This window comes from Amblyomma americanum, chromosome 8 (genome assembly GCF_052857255.1).
Source record: "Amblyomma americanum isolate KBUSLIRL-KWMA chromosome 8, ASM5285725v1, whole genome shotgun sequence".
NCBI classification, from domain to species: Eukaryota; Metazoa; Arthropoda; class Arachnida; order Ixodida; family Ixodidae; genus Amblyomma; species Amblyomma americanum.
The window spans coordinates 14,378,492-14,400,518 of record NC_135504.1 but is presented as its reverse complement, the minus strand read 5'-3'; the positions used below and the strand labels follow the sequence as shown (position 1 = coordinate 14,400,518).

Sequence of the window (22,027 nt, the reverse complement as noted above, 5' to 3'; positions counted from 1 at the left end):
GTTTATGGCCCCTAGGTTAGTACCGGAAAAATAAATCTATGATAGCCTTCTCTCTGGAAGGATCTAGTCAGGAGGCCTACGCCCTCCTTCAGTCCTTACTCTCAGGCAAATACGTGTGTATTGCCAAAGAAAAAATAAAGAAAAATCTGCCATACATGATCTTAGAGAACGTGCTAAATGCGTCCCCCCTACTGTTGCTCTTCTAAGTATTGTGATCTGAGTGATCTGTGGTCAGTACGTGCCCTAAGTAGATGTATTTACCTCTTCCAGCGCCTCGCTTCGTGTTGTAAAAAGACTGTCAAAATGCACTCTCCCCTACTGTTATTCTTCTACTTTTTTGTGATCATCTCAGTGATCCGCATTCACTAAATGCCCTAAGCAGATGTACTCCCTACCACTTCTAGCGCCTCGCTGCCTATTCTAAAGAGACTGTCTAGCATTAGTCCTGTTTTATGCTTATTAAGTTTTGAGCGCGACATTCTGCTTCGCTTGTGTACGTCATTTATCATTTTTGTAGATCCTCACCTGAATTACTCAGCAAGGGAACGTCATCAGTGAATCGCGAATTACTCGTGTATTCTCCATTAACTCGTGTCCACAACTGCTCCCAATCCAGGTGTTCGGATACCTCCTCCAAACAGTTGCGCCAGAGAGATCATGTCTCTTTGATTAACACTCTTTCTTTATTGGCATTTTATCGCTTTCTTTTATGGAAAACTGATTTTCCGTCGCCGCCGCAGGCGCCTAAAGCTTAACTTCATAGCTACCTCTCAGCTCTATAAAAGAAATGAATTATTTGTAGCCCAACATTTTTAAAGTATTTTTGACGATCTAGACTGCTTCTTGTTATTCACATCGCGTTCTGTTTTTTTCCCCTTCTGTTACCTTTCTTTAACTTTTCGAGCAAATTTATAATGTGCAATAAAATGAGTGCGTCACCCATAGCGACATCAATGCGTGTTTACACTGTTTTCTTAGTATCGAGTTTATTCGTGTCTTCATCTCTTAAGCAAGCCGACCAGCACAACTGGCTTGAGGAGAGCGTTTATTCGTTCCAGTCACGTCTGTCAGCTGGAATCTTGCAGGGTACTTTGTGTACAGGACGGTTAATCTGACAGGTTCCATGTATACAAAGGCCCACTTTGCACGTGAACAGTGGCTCGTCCTTACGCTCTTGCAGGAAGCGCTTTTCAGTGAACTGAAAAAAAAAGAGTTGTTGGTGATAATTCACACTGTAGCATCTTAGTAAAATAAGCAATAAATTGTTTCCTCTGTACTAAATGAGGAGTGCACAAAATGAGGCATTCACCCCTGTATAAGTAAGACCTCTGCAATGTAGGGCGCTCCCTGGTAACATTGGAAATGTCAGCCTCCAGACCAAATCAGAAAAGTAATACAGCAACTACAAAGTAAAAGGAGAGTTTATTCCACATAATGAGAGTTTCTAAAAACAAAGTAATATACTTTCTACTGGGCCGCAAAAACGTGCTGTCTGCGGCCGTCTCCAAGGTTCTCGTCTGCATAACTTATAGGTGTTCGTTTATCAAAAAATAGCTTTTTCTCGCAGGGTGACGATTTGTGGGAATAATGGTTAACTAACAGCAGTGAACAGCGCTCAAGGCTGGTCAACACACGCGTCATTTGCGGCAGTAACGGTACACTTCATGCAGGATTATGTACACTTGAAAACGGTAAAACTATAGACGGCCAGAAAGCGGGTTTTTTCTCCACGTGTTCATTTTTTTTTTCTCTTCCTTCAGCCAAGAGAAGGTGGATATCGACGATAGCATTATTAAGTATTATATCAGCGTGCCTCCGATCATACGCCGTAAAGGTTTTTTTTTTTATTCAGCGTTAGCGGATCTAAGCTCGCTTACTAGCAACTGACAACCCTCCTCTGAACAAGTGAGTTGGCAGCAATACCAGTCTCCCGCATCATGTGCAGTGTCGGTCAACAATTCCCAGGCCACATGGACCATTCTTAAGCAGTATAATCGAGCAGGTACGTAACCCTTCAAGCTGAAAATATCTGTAGAAGGCAGAAATATCGGTCTAACGTCTGAGAATCTTGATAGCTTTATCGGCATCCTAAGTGTCAGCATATACCGATGAAAAGCAGACCCCCTGACCTGGGAACTTTTGACCACCCCTCTACATAACCATAACAAAAGATCATTTTAATGGTGCATGCTGTAGCGCGGATACGTGACACGCCATCCGCAGAAAAGTTGATTCATTCAACCTTCACGGTTTTTGTTTTCCAGTCACGCTACTAGCGGTTGCCATCTGGGCTGCTCGGTCAGCAAGCGGAGCTGGAGAGGTTGGCCGGTGCAGCTAGGGCTCCCTGTTTTTGTTGTTTTTTTTTCAGCTAAGAAGTTTCATTGTTGCTCTAGAGTAAATTGTGAGCAGGGTGCATGCATACAAGCAGAACATTTTACCTTGAGGCAAGGCGTAAAATCAGAAACCGGGAATCTTTTATTACCAGGACAACGGACCTTGCACGTAGCCGGCACCTGAAAGAGAAAGCGAGGAAAATCAGGTGCTCTGTTCAACACACAGGCGGGAAGTATATCAGTGTGACGATAGGATACTTTTCTTTAGATTTCTTCTCGCTTTATTGGACAGTAAGGAACATGAAAGAATATGATACTTGCCTCCCGCCCATGCGCCTCCAGAATGGTAGTGTTGCATAAATTCACATTAGTAACAATCCCTGAAGAGTGAATAGAAAACAAGAACCGGTAAGGACAGAGATCACCTATAGGTTATCACAAATGTTTAACTCAAAAGGAAAAAAATTGCAGCCGTCGGCGTAGCTCAGTTGGTAGAGCACCGGACGAAAAATTCACCGAACCCACCTGCGGCATGTCGTTGTTTCTTCTTTTTCTTTGTAATCAAAGTCTTTAAAAAATACCCTATTAATCTTCCATTGACTAACATCATAAATATAAACAAAAACCATCCGCAATGCTCCTTCGTTTCGGTGACTGTTGGCTTCCGTCATGTTTGTCATAAAGAGCACCTCTATTCCATTCCCTTGTCTGCTCAACAGCAACTAATGTGGTGCTTTTTAACTAGAAATTAAGCAAAAACTAAGGCAACCTCTTAACTGACAATTAATCAAAAAGCAAGCGAGCGGAACGAGGCCTAGAAAGCACGCGAGCGTAGAGGCTCCTAAACGGGCCTGTGAGACGTCCTACCGGGCAGTCGCCTTGGAAACGTCACAACGTGCCTGCCACTCCAGACCTCTCGGACGCTAAAGTCAATAAGCTTTAGGTACTTAATGCGCTAACCCAGCAAGCTTAGATCTAATATAATTTATATTTAATTGGTGGCTGGATTACGACAGTGAGGTCAAGATGTGTTTCATACGGGAAAGACCGGTAAATATCTTCGAAGAAAGCGCTATTAGGTCCAGGTAGCAGAAGGACGTCTTCCTCTTGAGTCCACACAAAATGATATTCATCTTCTGCTCGAAGGGCACTAAAAAGGCTGAAAAGTATCATGTTAAGTTCATACGAACTATCGGGGAGTCACCAAGGCTGTATGTAGAGATCGGCTATTTCCATGGGGACCAGCCAGCCCCTGGAGCGAAAATATGGGCAAGAAAAGAGTTATGTCTCCTACAGGAAGTCTAGAGTACAATCTAGTCGTCCCTACGCGTCACCTTTATGATTTCGGTAATCCACGCAGACGCATATGTAGCCACCTTTCGTTTCCGCATACACAACAGGCGAAGCCAAAGCCCTGCTTCAGGGCTGAATGACGCCGTTCTGAAGCACTTGGTCGTCTTGCTCTTCAACTGCTTGCACACGGTTGAAGACACATGATAGGGGCGTCACCACTGCGGTGTATGGTTACCAATGACAAGTTCATTGGTGTCAGTTAAAGTTTGGTACTACAAATCTTGCTGGTAGTTGACAAGGATTGGTACAGGTGAAGTCGGTTGGCAATTTCTATGCTCTGCGGCGGAGGAAAATCGCCGCCGACGGAGTGAGCAAACTCTTCGGTAGAGCAGGGATCACGCCCAGAATATGGTGTGGTGAGCGAGTCATGACGACGCTTGAAGTGTCACGAGGATTTCACCACACGGCTGATGAGTCCTGATTATTTAAACATTTTCTTCAGTTATGAAAATGTTTTGTGATAACTACATTATTTTTTCTATCTTTCCTACTCCCTGCAACCAATTCAATTTCGAACCGTTATGACCAAGTTACTTTTTGTGTTATTCTTTTCTTGCATTCATTTCGTTATTTTCTCCATTTGGTCCCGTTTCAATCACTAACTTCGGGGCCTCTTCATTTGTTAGACCATATATAACAAAATTGCATACAGTAAATAAAAATGCGATTCAAAATCTGAAAAAGTACACTAGGAGCATTGATCCTTCATTCCTTTACATGATATGCTTGTCATACATAATATCCAGGTTTCCAGTGTGCACAAAAAGCTCTGAAAATATCACTATTTCTTTTTTTTTCAGAAACGAATCTATCTCTCAATTCGGCACCACACTCTGGCCAATCCCCCACTGTGGGTATATGCCACTCCACCAGAAGCCAACAACAACAGCAATTCGGCAGCAGGGAGAGAGAGAGAGAGAGACTCTTTAATGAAGAAACAGAGAATTTAGCCGGCGTTTCAATATCGCTGGCATGCTACTCTGCGTAGGGAGGGGAATTTGGGAGATAAAGACTGAAGGAGAGCAGCGTGGAAGAGGTGGAAAAAAAACGAAGATAAAATGCAGCCATGAAATGGGTACTAAGGATTCAGTGGCGAGTATTGAGGTAACCTATGGAATGATGGAGTGCATAGTCCGACGAATGGGCTGACGAAGTTCACTGCAAGATGAATGCATGAAGGTAACCTGCAAGTGAATTTAGAGCTTGTCGAGATGTCCAATGTCTTTTAAATATGTAAAAAGAAAGTTCATTGCAAGTCTCTGTTGCCTGAAGCAGGCTAAGGGGCCTAAAACTTTGTCCATTGTTAGGGGCACTGGGCAGAGCTTCTGCATGCAATGTTCATAGTACGCACGCTCGTTAGCATACGCAGGGCACTCAAGCAGGATATGTTCCACAGTTTCTATCGAAGCACAGTTGTCACAATGCGGACTGTTCATTTGTCCAAAACGGTATCGCAGGCCATTTGTATATGCAGCATTCAGACGAAGTCGGTGATAAAGTGTTTCGAGTTGTCGAGGAATTCGGGGTGAGAGTCGATCTAAGATGTGGGTCGATTGAGTGAAGAAATTGGTACTGATGTGTCGGCAAACTCCAAAGACGATATGTTTCTTCGTACGCAAAACTTTTAGCCATTTGGGACGCATCAGATTTCGTGAGAAAACTTCGAATGTATCCCTGATGTTGATGGCCCTTGCGGGCCGCTTCATCTGCTTTTTCATTAGCCATAATGCCACAGTGAGCAGGTACCCACTGAAATGTTATGCAGTGGCCTGCGGCAATAGCTAAATGATGGATATACCCAATGTCCAGGGAAACTGGCTGGTGATTCGTTTTCTTCAGCAGGTTGGCCCGGATCTGCAGAGATGCTTTTGAATCGGTGAAGATAACCCAACGGCCGGCGGTTCGGCGCAGGATGTAAGAAACAGCTTCCTTAATGCCGTGAAGCTCAGCTGTTGTAGAGGAGGTCCTCCGCTGCAGCCGGTAAGAAAGGGCATGGCCTGTTGAGGGCACATAAAGGCCACAAGAAGAAGTTTCTTTAGTAGTTGAACCATCGGTGAAGATATGGGTGTGCTGCGTATATTCTTCGATTAAGTAGGCGAGAGTAGCTTGCAGAAGTGCTGCCTGTGGCATGCGGCTCTTTGCATTCACACCTGGAACAGACTTCTTCACATTTAGAGGAGAGAGAGTCCATGGAGGAAAGGCCAGAGGTAGTAGTTTCTGGGGCTGATTAATAGTAGGAAGGGGCAGGAGCTGCACTGCCTGGCCAAAGCTAGAGTTGCTGTGAGTTAGGCGGACACGGTGTAGGAAGTGCTTCTTCCCTTGCAGGACATGGCGGAGGTGGGTACGCAGAGTTTCCTGGGCGGCAATTACCTCTAGTGGGAGACATCCTGCCTCCGCTACTGTTCCTGATGCAGAGGAACCCTTTGGGAGGCCAAGACATATTCGCAGGCAGTTGTTCCGTGCGGCATTGAGAGTCTTATTGCTTGATGTAGATAATCTTTGAAGCACTGGTAGACAGTAGCGCAAGGTTCCTTCAACGTAGGCTTTTTCAAGCAGAAGCATTGATCGGCAGTTGCTACCCCACATTGTTACCGCCATGAACCTGAACACTTGCGATGCTGCAGTAATCCTCGCACGGAGTTTTTTGATCTGAGGTGACCATGACAGATTATAGTCGATTACAACACCCAGGAATCGCTGAGATCGTACATATGGCAGCGATCGTCCGCCTAGGAGCAGCGGATATCGGGTCATCGTTTTTCTTGTAAACGCCATTGCAACATTCTTTTCTGGCGAGAAACGAAGACCTCTGGAAGCCAGGTACATCGAAATGTGCAATAGTGCTCTCTGAAGACGTTGCTGGGTAATATAGCGTGAACGTGACGCGGTCCAGATGCAGATATCATCAGCATAAATTGTTATGCGGACCCCTCGCGGAAGTTGTCTTCTTATATGAATAAGGACAATATTGAACAGGAGAGGGCTGAGCGCCGCTCCCTGTGGTACGCCCCTCTCCACTGCGTGAAAGCGTGTTGGACCATTTGGAGTGGTAATAAAAATTTGTCGTTCTTTTAAATAATGCCCAATCCACTTGTATAGCCTTCCTCCAATGCCAAGACTGCCAAAGGCTGCGAGAATTGCATGGTGAAAGACGGAGTCAAAAGCGGCCTTGATGTCTAGGAAAACGGCTGTTGGGATGTACCCAGCATGAAGGTACTCCTCAATTGATGAGACGAGGGCGATGATATTGTCAGTCGCAGACCTGTTTTGACGGAACCCGTTTATTTCTTGGGGGAACTCATTTCGGCTTTCTAGGAACCAAGTTATGCGCTTGCAGATCATGCGCTCCATGAGCTTACCTACGCAGCTCAGTAGGGCAATGGGCCGGAATGATGCGTAGCTTGTTGGCTACTTACAGGGTTTCAAAACGGGCACGATTTTCGCCAGCTCCCATTCCGTGGGAACCTCAACAGCCGTCCAGGAAGAATTGTAATACTCCAGGAGTCGAAGACGGGAGGTGTGGGGTAGCTTTGCAATGGCGTCATAGGTCACCTCATCATGACCCGGAGACGTGTGCCTGTTTGTCTCCGCGATAGCTGTGGATAGTTCTTCCATTGTGAAAGGCAGGTCTAACGCTGGCACTGCCGCCTTTGGGATGCCTGTTTGACCATCTGCGGAGAGTGTCGAATGCCCTGACCCTGCCGACAGCAGCTTGCAGTATTCTTCTGAGACTTCTTTTATAGATTTTTGTTCGTGAAGGGAGAGTGCAGCGAAGGGGTGGAGTTGTTGAAGTGGCGTGCGCATACCTCTAACTATCCGCCAAATATTGGCTACTGGTTTGCGCACATCCAGCGTAGAACAAAAGTCACGCCACTTTTGCCGACTGAGTTTATCCATGTAGCGTCGAATGTGACGTTGTGCCCGTCGGCATGCACGTAGGTCATCGAGGCTTTTTGTGCGCAGAGCTTTCCTTTCAGCTCGCCTGCGTATAGCGCAAAGCCTTTGAAATGTGTCATCATTTGAAGGTAGGTTATCATTTTTAGCTGTAAGTTGTGTACTCGCCCTCAGGCAATACGCAATTGTCGATGCTAATTCCTCATTGCGAGTTGCCGCAGTAACTCCTCTGCTTACAGCGTCCCAGTCTGTAGATTTTATAAGGAATTTCTTTGGGTTCCTCTGCGCATGGAAAGCCGATATGAGGATTGGGTAATGGTCGCTTCCACGTGTCTCCAAATCAGTGCACCAGCCAAAGTTGTGGGCGAATGAACTTGTGACAAATGTCACGTCGATGCTGCTGGTAGTCGTCGGGCATCGGAGGTAGGTGATGCTGCCGTCATTTAATGGCTGAACTGAATGCTTGGAGAGAAGTTTTGCAAGCTTGGCACCTCGGGCACATGTATGTGAGCTGCCCCAAATTTCATTATGAGCATTGAAGTCTCCGCAAATAATATGCAGAGAGGGCGTCCTTGCTATCAAGTCTTCAAGTCTCAAAGCATCAAATGGCGTGCCTGGCTCAAAATATACTCCAATCAGAGTGTACTGTTGTCCGGCAATAACTGTGACAGCGCATACGTATTCATTGTCGCTGTGAGGCGGGACATCAACCGGTGAGGCCGGGATATCCTTGCGAAAGCCTATCAGCAATCTGCTGACGTTATCTGGTCGTTGTGAATGATGGAAATAGTATCCATTGAGTCGGAAAGTTTCCTCGACGCGTGATTCACAGATGACTATGAAGGGGAAGCGGTACGCTCGCACGAGCTGTCGGAAATCTGAGAGTTTAGAGCGCAGCCCGCGAGCGTTCCACTGGAAAATGGTGCATGTACGAAAGATGTTGTGGATGGTCAGCTGCGGTGAAGTTCTCGCTGTGGAAGCCATGATTACTGAAGTGTGGTATTACGCCCCTGCGGAGCGTAGGAGACCGACACCAACGGCTTCATTGCAAGGACAGCTTCTACTTCTGGGAGTCTTCCTGACGAGGGGTTTGCACGGATAAGAGCCTTGATGGCTGCAAACAGCATCGGAATCAGTAGGCATGTGACATCTTGTTGAGAGCTTCCGGTTTGCTGCCTGCCGCTGATCTTCTTGTCATGTTGTGGCGCCCTAGGGTCAGAGCAAGCGACGCTGTTTGTCGGGTCTTGTGTAGTGCGTTGCAGTAGCTTTGATGAAGAAGAAGAACCAACGGACTTCCCACGCTTCTTTTTTACCGCATCTGCGTAGGTCTTGTCAGCTGCTCTGCCACGCTGTGTTGACTGATTCTCGGAAAGAGCTGCCGTAGTCGTGAAAACCACGTCGGGGTTAGGTGGTGGTTCATGGCGCTTAGGGGGTTACCCTTGTGTTTGCTCTGCCGTGCGAGCAACTGTGGCTGCTTTCTTTTTATAACACCCTTCATAGGAAGCAGGGTGTGGGCCACCGCAGTTAGCGCATTTAGGTTGCGCTCTCGAAGTGCATTCTTTGTGCGAGTGGGGGCCAGCACACACTTTGCAGCGCACGGGGCCGTTACAGTGTCTTGATATGTGGCCATGCCTCTGACATTTATAGTACTGAGTTGCTGCTCCGACGTATTCAGTTACAGGGTAACTACAGAACCCCAGCGTTACTCGTTTTGGTAGCGGCGCATCTTTTGCGAATTCCAATATAACTGTGCGACGGCGTATCGCTTTTATCTTTCCACCATCCTCAGGTGTGTAGGCGATTAGCCTCCTTGCTGAGAGGACACCTTGGTAGCGTAGATATTCCTGCAGATCTTCGTCTGTGTAGGTGACAGGTACATCTTGTATTTTGCCATAGCTTGCCATGTAAGAGTATGGGACTCTGGCCTCTACAGCCACTCCAGCCAGCTTAGTTACCGTGAGCAGACGGTTGGCGGCGGGCAGCGTCGATACTGTAACCATCAGGCTCCCATCCTTGTGAATGCGATGGCTGAGGACTTTTTCTTGAGCCGATGCTACAACCGCCGAAGCCACAATGTTGGGGTTGGCTTTCCATAGGCTTCCTCCTTCCTCAGTGGGCCTGAAAACTACAGAAACACCGGTAGCTCTCTTTTTCTTGTACGATACAACTGTAAATTATGCTTGGTCCATGTCGTCTGGATGGTCGGTCAGAGGCTCGTTGCTGGCTTGGTCGTCGCGCAGTCTCTTGTTTGGCAGGGCCTGGTCTGTAGCCGCAACTACAGGGGCCGCTGGACCCGCCGCTGGCGCTGCTGCCATCAGTGCAGCATGGAGTTCAGCTGGCGGTGATGTTCCGTGTCGGCGTTGATACGGCGCACAGCGCCGAGGAGGTCGCTTGACGTGCTTTTGCTGGCGGCCAGGGGCCCCCAGGTCGTCGCACGTCGAGGACACACGCCAAAAAGACTGGAAAACCTCCGAAGTGAGAAAATAAAGCCGAAAATTACGGACCGGTGTCAGAGAGCCGGCCCACTAATCGCCGTCTTCTTCTTCCTCGGCAGCAGGGGATTTAATTGGCGCCATATAGATGCAATCAGAGTGGTAGATTTCTTTCAGCCATGATGTATTATACTATGTCCTCGTGTTGCTTTTCGACATATTCTCTCCTGTTCATGGTTTTGTTTTTACATCGCTATTTTACAACCACTGAGTTTTGCCCTATCATTACTAACATGTATACATATATTTCAAATATTGTGTAAACGCTGAAGAGTTATATGCGTAAATTTCTTCTGCCGCTTCACAAGCGGAGCCTACTGAAAACCTAATTTTCATTCGATGCTTTCTGCTGCGGTCATTGTAGCTAGCGCATAGCCAATAAAACAATTACAGCTTTTGCCAGTGAAGTGATTAAGTTAGCTTTATTTCAGACTCATGCTTGGTATCGTGCAGTCGGGTTTTCGGGGTCTATACGAAACACTGGATATTATTTGTGTAAGGTTACCTGTCGCTCGGCGAAATTCTCAGCTCGATGGTTGGCATGCGCTTACCGTATTTTCGGTCTTTAGGCTTCGCGGCTGCTGTGATAAAAAGAAAAAAATACTTTGTGATCAGTTGTGTTTTGCGAATCGCTCGTAACGCATCATGACAAGCATTCGTAGTTGGTTCACAGGAAAAAAATAGATCATTTCTCAATAAACAAAATAATCTGTCGCGTTGGTACTGGTGTTTAAGTTACAGCCCGTAACACGTTTGCGAAAAGCAGCAGTGTACGACTCCTTGGAGTAAGTGCACCAAATATGCGTCAATTGCTTAGATCCTGACATTCGCATGCAAAATAATACACACTTCAGAACACGAACATTCCAAAGACGGCCCTTCTTGTGTCCATAATAAACGGGAAGTAAATTTCTCTGAACCTGAAAACTCAGAAATATAAATGCTAGAATCCTACGGCGCTGATTTCCTAACAAAAGGAAATATACGATATGAAAAGCTATAATGGTTTTTTAACGTAGACATTTTGCATTTTTCTGCCATCGCATTAATTCAAGCAAGATGCAAAACTGCATAAATTTTTGCAAAAATTGGTAGGCCTGGCGACTGTCTCGAATAGCCCAGAAATGCCAAAACGAAATAGCAGTTGTTTCCTCTTGCCATGCCTGAGTGCCTTATATCCAAGAATCTCAGCAAAAAAAAGAGCCGCTTTCCTCTGTTATACTCATTGTCAGCGTGAGTCAAAAACAATCAGTACTATTACCTTCTGCAGCATTACCGCTGGCGCTGGTTGGCGCAAGTACTACATGCCGCAGTCAAGAAACACCCTATATATTGAAGCAGTGTCCGTTATTGATATTAACAATACCACAACCTCTAACTGCTTCTAGCTCAGATCTGTCGTACCTAAGTAGCGTGTATAACAATTCGGCGACGCAAAAGGAAATTGTGTCTAAGTCTAAAGGTTGCGAGTATAGAGCTAGGCGATCTGTGACAGCGAGACAGTCGTCTTCTCCACTGTCCGAGAATTCCGCCTTCTGTAAATTGCGTGCATTTTGGAATGAACAGCAAACAATTTATTGCTTCATGCAACGTAGCGCATCCTTTACATTCTGGTTATGACCATCTCCTGAATTATTTCTAAAAGCCATTATGTTCGCCCTAACTTTTTTCCTGCTTATTGCAGCTCGTATCTGTCTGTGCACTGAATTAAAAATCAGCGATTTCAAATGGAGTACCTCTGTTTCATTTTTGCGTATCATAAAAATCTTGAACAAAGGGCACCGCTGTAGGTATAAAATTTTAGGGCGGTCTCTCAGAAACAAAAACAAGTGAGAAATGAACGAGGTAGACTACATCAATGCCAGGAGAGAGATCAAAGACCCATATTTCAGCAGTGCCAGAGAACCAATAAGTAGGTTGCAATTCAGATAGATACAAAGTACACAACCAATAAACAATTATCATGGTTCTCAATTTGCATTGAAGCTGCAGTTTGACCCAAAAGTTCTTGTATGGCGTGCATACCTGTGCGCATAAAATACGCGTGCGTGAGATCCACGTTGGAATTCATCCAAAAAGATAGAAGCATTCTATACCATTTTAAATTAGTACTTTGGTGTATTTAAAAAAAAGGTGATCTTCAAGCATGCTGAATATCACTGCATAAATTACGTGTACATAATATTTACCACAGGCTATATACGTCTTTCTGCAAGGTTTTATAGATCAGGCAGAGCGCAAACACTACACAAATAAATTATCCCACCTCTCTCATATTAGGAACAGGTACAACGCCAGCAAATTCGCGAATTAGCAGAGGTCCATTTTCTCTCACTCACATATGTTCTATAAAGAAACAAAATAAACTGATGTTTAACTTACGTTCAGGTTCACCGCATCCGGGCACAGCTGTCATCGAGCGAAAAAGAAAGATTAAGCATTATGCAAAATTTATTTAATTCACTTTCACTGAACAGCCTGGTCAGTTAGCGCATATGTTTACGAATTACTTAAAAAATCGGAAATTTAGTTACTCTCTAATATGAACAAAAAGAAACAATGTCATAGTTATTCTGTTCAGTAGCAGAAATTGAGACACTGTATGTGCGTACGCGCTGCTACGCGCTGCTGTTTTTGTCAGCGACTCGGAAAGGTATCACTTTCATGGCCTGCTTCATAAATGTGTTTCACTGAATTGCAAGAATTAAATCGACCGAACCGACCTCAGCCTAGGTCGTTGAAATAGTTCAATCATTACAATGGCGCCGCCGCGGTGGCTGAGTGGTAATGGCGCTCGGCTGCCGGCCCGAAAGATGCGGGTTCGATCCCGGCCGCGGCGGTCGAACTTCGATGGAGGCGAAATTCTAGAGCTCCGTGTGCTGTGCGATGTCAGCGCACGTTAAAGAGCCCCAGGTGGTCGAAATTTCCGGAGCCCTTCACTACGGCATCCCTCATAGCCTGAGTCGCTTTGGGACGTTAAACACCCCTAAACCATAAACCATTACAATGGCGCCTAACTGGCTGGCGCACTTCCAGTAATGAGTGAAGAAATATCGATTGGCAACGGCATGGTCTTGAGACAATTAGCAGCGTTCTTTCGAGCTAAATATTTGGAGCTTTACATCCACGGTTTCCTAGTGTTAGTTGTAATTCTCACAAGACTATCGGGAAAACTAGGAAGCTATTAAAAGAAAAAACATGGCGTTGGCTGTTCACAACGTGCTTCCGAACAAATCGGCATGAACCATGGTTGCGCTTTAATTTATAATTTTATTGATATCTGCCAAAATATCGAGCCTCCTCGTACATCCGAAACAAAAACAAAAATTATGTAGTTGTTTAGAACGACTACCAAAAAATCATGGTGCGTTGCAACAGCTATAATATTTTCAAGTAACAATGTAGACGTCAACCCCAAATAACAAGTAACAATGTAGACATCGAACACCACCCGTTAAATTTCTACTTGAACTACTGAGCAAAGAAATCAGGTCGAAATGAAACAAAAATTAAACTTTATGCGCACGAAAATAACCAAATTTTAAAATCATATGACAAGGTTTATTAATTTTAAATAAAAACAACGACATTATGGGAAAATTTTATTCGCCAAATGGATCAATTTTTTTCAGCAATGGCATCTTGAAAGAGACGCTTGTTTTTATTATTCTGTTTTAATTTACAATGTATAAAAACCAACCTGAATTTACGGAAAAATTGCTCAAGAAACCAAAGCCTCCTTTTAGGCCGTACTTTTAGTGCAATAAAAATTGTCTTCATTGTTCCTACCAATATAGCTGGCTGCTTTTGAAGACGTGTGAGATCGCCCATTCGTAGCATGTATAAAAACAGTTTCATTACAGTGTAAAAGAGAAGTTCAGTGTGCAGCTATATCTAAAATAACGCTCTTAGCATAGCTTGACCAGACGATCTTGATTAAACTGAAATAAATTATTAGGTGCATGCCCTACTCCCCCTTCACTTCAGTCGGCCAAGTTGCTGCACAGATGATACAATGGTTCAAGTATGAGGAGTAATTTCATAGAGTTGCTAAGCCATAGGTCCTATCAAGATAGCAAACAGGGTGTGTACAATTTTCTCTGAAGCAAACCACCGAGACAGAAGTGCAGCTAGAATCAGCAGTTTGCAAAATGACACCATCGGTTACGTGTTTTAGTGTTCTGCCAGGAACTATACCTCGGCTGATAGCTTCTTTTGATTTGGATGTAACCTGAGGGGCATAAAAGTCCCATTACTGGTATTGTAATATTTTACCAAGGTTTGCGTATGTTGCGAAGAAAAATATAGGTTATTGCTTTCGCCGCAAGTATAGTAGAACACTGAGAAATGAGATCCAAGGAATAGCTGCAAACTCACCGCCGACTTTCTCTTCATCTGCTGTAGCCACTAGAGTGAAATAAAAATGAAATGTTTCAGTTGATTGCTGTCTTCCTCCAGCGTGTTTCAAGAACAAAAATACAATTTTATTTGCATAGTTCTCATTCTGTTTCGGCTTACGTAAAATTTACTGTCACCAAAGAGGCAATGAAATTTGTCTTTGCAAATGTAGACGATGTACGCTTCTCAAACATTTCTTATGCGAAGCCTAAATAGTTTTTTTTATTTATTTGCTTGCTTAAAATCCACGAAGACCCTAAGAGATCAGCAGGGTAGTATTTATAAAACAGAACGCATAACTGAAGTAGACAAACCTAAACAAACGTGCCCAGAATTTTCGAACAGTTCAGAACAACACAGAGAAAACATGAGGAAACTATGACCAGGATGCACACTGAGAAAAAAGATATAGAAGCAATCCGTACATGTCAGTCACGTAAACTCACGTGAAGCAGACAACAAGCATACTCCATTGATGTTTCAAGTTGTGCTTCAAAAAAAACAATAAAAATATCACAATTTTTTTGTATCATAACTGCAACGAAGAAGCACGTTCACGTTTAGAAGAAACCCACAACACATGGATGAACGCTGTCAATCACGAAATACCGCGAGAATCACTGACGCAGTAGACATAACCTCAACTTACCAATAGCCCCTAGCGTGATTCAGAGATGTGCCTGCGCGAACACAGCAACTTCCCTTTGAGCTGTCTTATACAGCTCGTCAAGCTTGATTTTCTTTTATTGGCTCACCCAGGCGCGTTGCCTCACGCATAATACTCCGACTGGTAGCATCTCGTATTGTGCATTGAAAATCTTCTTCCACGTAATAAAAAGGTTAATAACTTACCAATCAACCGTTTAATTTTTGATAGGGCGCAACCTTAAATTGAAACCTTGAAGTTCTTCAGCGTGAAATTCCAACGAAGTTTATGAAATAGATTAATCAGAATTGTGGTTCGAAATATCGAACGAAAAGATACGGTCTTAGTCGCGCCCTAAGTTAGCTTTGACGCGTTTGATATTGCTAAAACTGCGACTCCATTTGACCGATGCGACGCTCTTTTACCAGAATGCAACGTGGATATGCCAACATGAACTTTCAAAAGCACTCTTTTCACATTTGAGACCACCAACCTCGATGCCAGTTGTACTCTTAAAACCTGGGTTGACCTACACTTGGCGGCCTAGTTTCGCTTTTTATGATTTCATCTTTTTATGCCACTTTGTCACGAAAATAATAAACGCTCTACAGCACAATAAACATGAAGACATTTGATTGATTACCTCTCGCGGTTTTTAACCGAAAACTCTCTTGAATAATATGAAAAATCTGGTGGATTAGAAGCGAGGTCGCTACCCCTAATACCATACCCATAAAAGTCAGAAGTTTCAGAAAACTTGACGGTTTTAAACCGATGTGCTAGGAAGAAAAAGTGATAGTTTAACGTAGCCAAATCGAGTAGACGTGCGAAAGCATGTGTATAGCCTGGTTGGCTCATAGTTTTGTTTTTCTTTACATCGGCATGTCTCGCGATGATATTAGAGCCAGGTTAAGCTGTGACCGAGGTTAAGCTGACCTTAATCTGCTTGCGCCGCAGATGGAAGTTGATGTAGATGACGATGAGCAGTGCACAGCACGAGAGTGTGCTGCAGTTTAACACGAGGCGTGATCGGCTGCGTCGATAGTATAGTGCCCTCGTGCAGTGTCCAGCGAAGCTGATCTGTTCGCGCCGCCCTGGGTTCGAAATCCAGCCGCGGCAATATTTATTTTATTTCACTATGGTCTGTTACTATGCTAGGTTGTGGCAAAGTTACTTTGAGGGTCAAGCTTCACAGAAAATAAGTGAGACGGTTACATCTCGCAAAGTATGACTTTCGCACTAAAGACTAAAGAAGTATTTGCAGTGTTCATCAATCATATTTCCACGGACTTTAAGATGAAGCGGGCAGTGACGCTGGAAGCAGTCCTGGCGCTAGGCCAGCATCCATTAAATCGTCTCATCGCCATAAGTCATCACGTCTCATCGGCTGGCTACCACGTAACATTCTATGTAGTCTGATGGTCCTCATCATACTGGTCTCCTTGCTTCGCATCCTGTCGACCGCCCAAGCCTTCGGTGGCATAGCCGTGGTTTGCACCTTCTGGCTCTGCCCCTGACTGCCAGAGGCACCCCGCTCCGCAGCGTTCGCCAGCCTCGACCAGAGGACACAACGACATGACGACTCCACCCCACTGATCTAAGACTTCTGCCACCTCTCCGCCTCAGAAGCCCCGCAGCTCCCATTGGGTACGGCCATGGGCCCCGGCTGTTGGCTTCTCCCGACCGGTTGCTATCGAGCGTTCGACGAACAGGGTTCATCCGCTCATCTCTTTTATTGAGGCGGCAAGCTCTTCACCTTCTTCTCTTCTTCAGACCATCCGCGGTGGCTCAGTAGTTAAGGCGCTCGGCTGCTGACCCGAAAGACGCGGGTTCTATCCCGGCCGCGGCGGCAGAATTACTATGAAGGCGAAATTCTAGAGGCCCGTGTACTATGCGATGTCAGTGCACGTTAAAGAACCCCACGTGGTCGAAATTTCGGCAGCCCTTCACTACGGCGTCCGTCATAGCCTGAGTCGCTTTGGGACGTTAAACCCCCATAAACCAAACCATAAACCTTCTTCTCTTCAGTGTTCAGCCATTCTGTCACGCTCATTTACATCTCCTCCGTCTCATTGTCCGTGCCAGTCTAGAAATTCAATCACTTCACTACTTGGTGACATCATACACAGCATTACAACAGGCCATAGCTCAAAGAGAAAACAAAACCCTGCTGGCTCCCGATTCATGCCGCAATAAATGCCGCTTTGAGCAACAAAGTAAATAACAAACTAACTTGGTAAAGCCAGTTTTACGTGAATGGAAGTCTTGCACACAGCAGGAACGTTTCAATGAAGTTATTCTCTGCCGTTTTCGTATAGGGCACGCTCACCTTACACATAACTTCATACTCACAATAAAAGGCAAGCCCCTTTGTGAAATATGAGGAGATGAGGTAATAGTAGACCATGTTTTATTTTCATGCAGGAAACTGAACATGTGAAGGAAAAGGCATTTTGCTGCGTTTTACAAATAACGCTTACCATTTCATCTAAAACTGGTTTTAGGTGGAAGTGGCGTTATTAATATGTCCTGAATTTTCATGCTTTCCAAGATTCAAATGTGTTAAGCAAAGCAGATATTGCTTAAAATGTAGTCAAATAAATAAAGAAAGACTTTTAACCTCGTGTTTAGAGCATAATAGACTAAGATCCTTATGTGCTCTAGAACTCAGCACAGCGCAAGGCCCTCATATTCAGTGTCATGTTTCTAGTTCGTGATCGGGGCGATAACTCGGTTGCAACCGAACATAGTCGCATACTAGTGGATGACGTAGCGGGCAGTTTACGCGGGAAAGAGCGATGGCACTAGGACAGCAGCCTTTAAATTATCTCGCCAGCATCCGTCATCGCCTTTTGTTCGCCTGGCCGCCATGTAGCACAATAATCCAGAATGTCGTGCAGAAAGTTTTTATTACACCCCACAGTGGCCACCAAGCATTTTGCTATACACCACACGCCAAGACCGGCTTGATATGAAGTAGCCGTCGTCATTTCACAGGATAACTAATGAGTTCATCGGAGCCAATCGGTTTTAGATCCACGTAAATCGATTCACATAAAGGCGACGTATGTTCCAGCGTTCATTAGCTGTGACGTCTGCTTTTCTAGTCCCCACAGCGAAAAGCTTTTTTGCAACACAGCAATTTTCACAGTGCCCAAAACTGCCATTTTTATGCAGCGGACCTCGAACGGAGGAAAATGTCCTTTACCGTGCTACGTAAACATGTGCCCCTTGTAAGGAAGCCGGCTGCTTTATGGCTCGTAGCATATTTTCATTTCAAATGGAAAATATAGAACATGTGAACGATGATGGCGTTGATAAAACTTTAGGAGAATCCTTCATCTTTGTGGGCTTCAAAAGACTTCTAAAGAAATCAAACATAAACGCAAGGTAGTTTCTTTTTAGGATTAACACACCACTGGCTTCCATGTTTACTTGCCCATGTAATAAACGTCACAGGCATTTCTGAGCTCCGATATCAGCATAAGTCAACAAGCTACGACCACAAACAGGCCGGGTTGCATGCACGTTAGCGCACTGAAGCTGCAGTCCAGCTTAAGATGGCGGAAAGAGGCAAATATATATACTGCCTTTATTTCACAGTTGGTGATGTTGGGGGGGGGGGGGGGGGGGGGACTATGTGTGGTGTAGCTTTTCACAGGGTGTACGCAAGGTGTTTTGAAATAATCCTTCCTACGTGCTTTGATGTAGATGAGCTCTCAAAATAACAGTTGCATGCGCACTTTGTATGTTTTATGTGCATTTGAAGTTATTGGTCACCTAAATTTTTCAAAAGAAAAGGTCAAAAGCTCATAAGCGACGACACGTATAAATGCAGAAATGACAAGCTCCCGCTTCTGGCCAGCAGAAGTAACGCCGTTTATTGTATTTATTGTGTTTTTCCAACTGAATACACCGCCCTCTCTCTTCGAAAAGAAGCCACACGGGATGGCATAGGAAATTCGCAACTCCTCCCGTAAACCGTTATGGTAATGGTCATTATCAAAACACAGGGATCCTAGCAATTTCAACAACTTAGCTGCCTATATCTGAAAATGTAGCCTTCTATCGCCTACTGAAGTTTTCAGCCAACACAGTTTCGGCAGATCAATCTGTTAGCTGCGAATGCTGTCGCTTCAATTGTCTATAAACAAAGACAACTATCCAAACATCTTCACTCAGACGCGCATTTTCGTGTGGTGACAACACAGGCGCAGCGGTATGGCAATGAGACTTCTGAAGAATTAAATTTAAGCAAAAGAATCTATTTAGGCCTGTGGAGATTCTGTCAGAACGCCGTACTTGGTGGCCTATATATAGATGCTGGCTTTCATGTCACATGGGATGTCGGTTGAGCCACCGAAGATATTTTTAAACCTCACATTCTGATTGAGTAGAGTCCTTAACTATTTAGTTACCGAGGGATACGTTTCTAGAGCAAAGAAGCAAAGTACGAAATTTGTTATTGCGTAAGCTCTAATCCGGTGGGTACCAACTGCGAGCTAAATCGTCCGTTGTCGGTTTCGTTCTTTGTTCGCAGCTGGCCTAGCGCGAGCGCTCCGTGCCGCGGCACTGCCCGCTCATGTCACCTTCTCTGCAGCATAAATCCGTGCTTTCTCACTTATTCGAATATAGTAAGCATTCTCTGCAGTTTTTTCCTCATTTCTATCAACCGGTCTGCTTTGCATAGTGCGGAGGCATTTGAGCGGACCTAGCATTTTATCTCTTAAAAAACATGCTGAAATTTCGCCAGAAGCGATTCTATTCAATACTGTTCAATTTCGCAGCCCTCCTCAAGTCTCTGTTTCGGTGCGCGGTTCGCAGGACTAAATCTTTCAAATATTAAGCGACGTATCACTTACCAGCGACAATGGCAAGCGCGAAAATCCACAAGAACGCCATGCCTCTTCCAAACGCCCTCCTCTGGCCTTAGAAGCTGTGTGCGATGTCTCGGACTAGCATGCTACTTTATTAAGCGGGCATCCGTTTTATTTTTTTTTTCGTTTACTTAAGCATGAGTCATATTGTCGACGCCCTTTTAACCTTTGAGCGCGTCTCTCTGTGCGACGTGGCCCGTCAATTCTGTTATGTGCAGTTAAAAGCTAGAAAAACAAAAATAAAAGGCTATTTCTTCAATTTCAAGAGGTACATTACCCTTTCTTACTCGCACTCGAGGCGCTGCAGCTGCCAAAGTCCCCGTTAAACGCGCGTGTCTCCTCTGCACCGTGGCAGTAGTGTTCCTGTATATGCTCCTACGTGGCAGCTGCCGGAGGCGTGGCGCGCCGGCGAAACCGAGTGGGAAATTAGTGTAGAGGGGGACAGAGTGAATCCACGTCCAGGGACGAAGATGAAGAAGGAACGACCAGCGACACGCAGCGGCGAAAGGATGACTTCGCAATTCGACTGAGCGAGTTCCACTCGGCCAGCTGTAGCTATCGCGTCACTCCAGGTTTAACGAGAGCTAAACCACAGCCATTTTTCTTTTCGATCTCGAATAGGATGTCATTAATCCGCGTTTTTTTATCCACAAGCTCTGCTCTCTTCGTGCCTCTTAACGTTACACCTATCACTTTTTTCCATAGCTGGATGTGTTGTGCTCAATTTAGGTTGAACCCTTTTCGTTACCTTACATGTTTCTGACCTTAAAGGCGACTACTGGTTAGGTACAGGTGTTATATACTTTTCTGTCAAGGAATATTGACAAACTGCCATTCAAGATCTGAGAGAACCTTCCAAATGCGCTTCACTCGATTCTTATACTTCTAGTTATTTCACTATCAAGAATGGGATCTGCGGTCACTACCAGCTCTAATTACACATATTAACTCGACAGCGTTAAAGGCGCCGTTCACTATAAAAACCGGTGTCAGCACTGTCAGCGTCGGTTTTGTCGGTGTTGTGAACGAAAAACACAAGTATGGCTCTGACAGGTGTTCCCCAGAGAGCAACCTATAGGAGGCAGGTGGGCCACCTAGGTCCCGTGACCTTGCTGCGTCATCACAACCTGCACACCACACAGTGAGCGAACTGCCCACCGTGGCAGATGGCAGTTAAATTAGTCAGTAGTCGCTCGGAAGAGCAACCTGTGTCGCACAAGGCCCATCACTGGGAGCACCTGCCATCGCAGTGCAGTGGCGCATCGCTTAACCGCTGCACCACTGCGCCAGGAGGGCTACGAGGACTCCCAGAGATCTGTCAATGTACAGAATGACCTTCTGCATATATGGGAATTAACCCATTGCCCTATCGCTCATGCCCTTAAAAAGGAACTTAAGTGCGCCCTTCAATCGTTCCCTTACAACGTCCAGCGCCTCACTACCAATCGTAAACTGTGGTCCTCTTCTGAGGCTGTTGAAGATCCATTTGTTTTTGAGCATATTAAATTTTAACCCACTGTTGCGCTGTGCTTGTCTGAGCTATCGGTTATTCTTTGCAATACATTTCCTAAGTGACTTAGCAAGGCAATATCATCAGCGAGTCACAGATTACTAAGATATTCTCCAGTTTCTGTTATCCCCAACTGTTCCCAATCCACGCTTGGGCATATCTCCAGTAAACAGCCAATGGAACCAGCACGATGGGACACGTGTTAAGCTTTTAGTCTTTCTTTTCGAACTGCCTTTATTTCCGCATCAAAAGTTGCCGACAGTGTCCGGCTAAATTGAAGCGCTACGTATTGCATTTTGGTGCGACGCATACATATAGGACTATTTACCTAGAAAACCCTCAATTTCACTAATGCAAATAATTTTAATTTAGCAAGAGTCAAAAAAGTTTTTTTTTATTAACAGCTGTGCATAAGAGCTTAGCAGTGTCAAGTTAGCTTAATATATCATCTGCAGCTGAGCGTCAAATTTCACTGTGCGCGATTTGTATTAGCGACACATTTCTTTGTATAAATCATTTCGTGT

General features: G+C 44.9%; 1 long non-coding RNA gene across 2 annotated transcripts; it reads right to left on the bottom strand.

Annotated features, from left to right (window-relative positions):
* Positions 1 to 10,608: 10,608 nt before the first annotated feature.
* On the bottom strand, positions 10,609 to 20,089 carry LOC144100071 (uncharacterized). 2 transcript variants are annotated; one of them, XR_013307511.1, is made up of 4 exons: positions 19,979 to 20,089; positions 14,450 to 14,479; positions 12,455 to 12,481; positions 10,609 to 10,653 (listed from the first exon to the last, which is right to left on the bottom strand). It is a non-coding gene; the product is annotated as an uncharacterized LOC144100071 (long non-coding RNA). The 2 variants fall into 2 exon arrangements; XR_013307512.1 differs by having other exon boundaries at positions 10,623 to 10,650.
* Between the last annotated feature and the right edge of the window lie 1,938 nt (positions 20,090 to 22,027).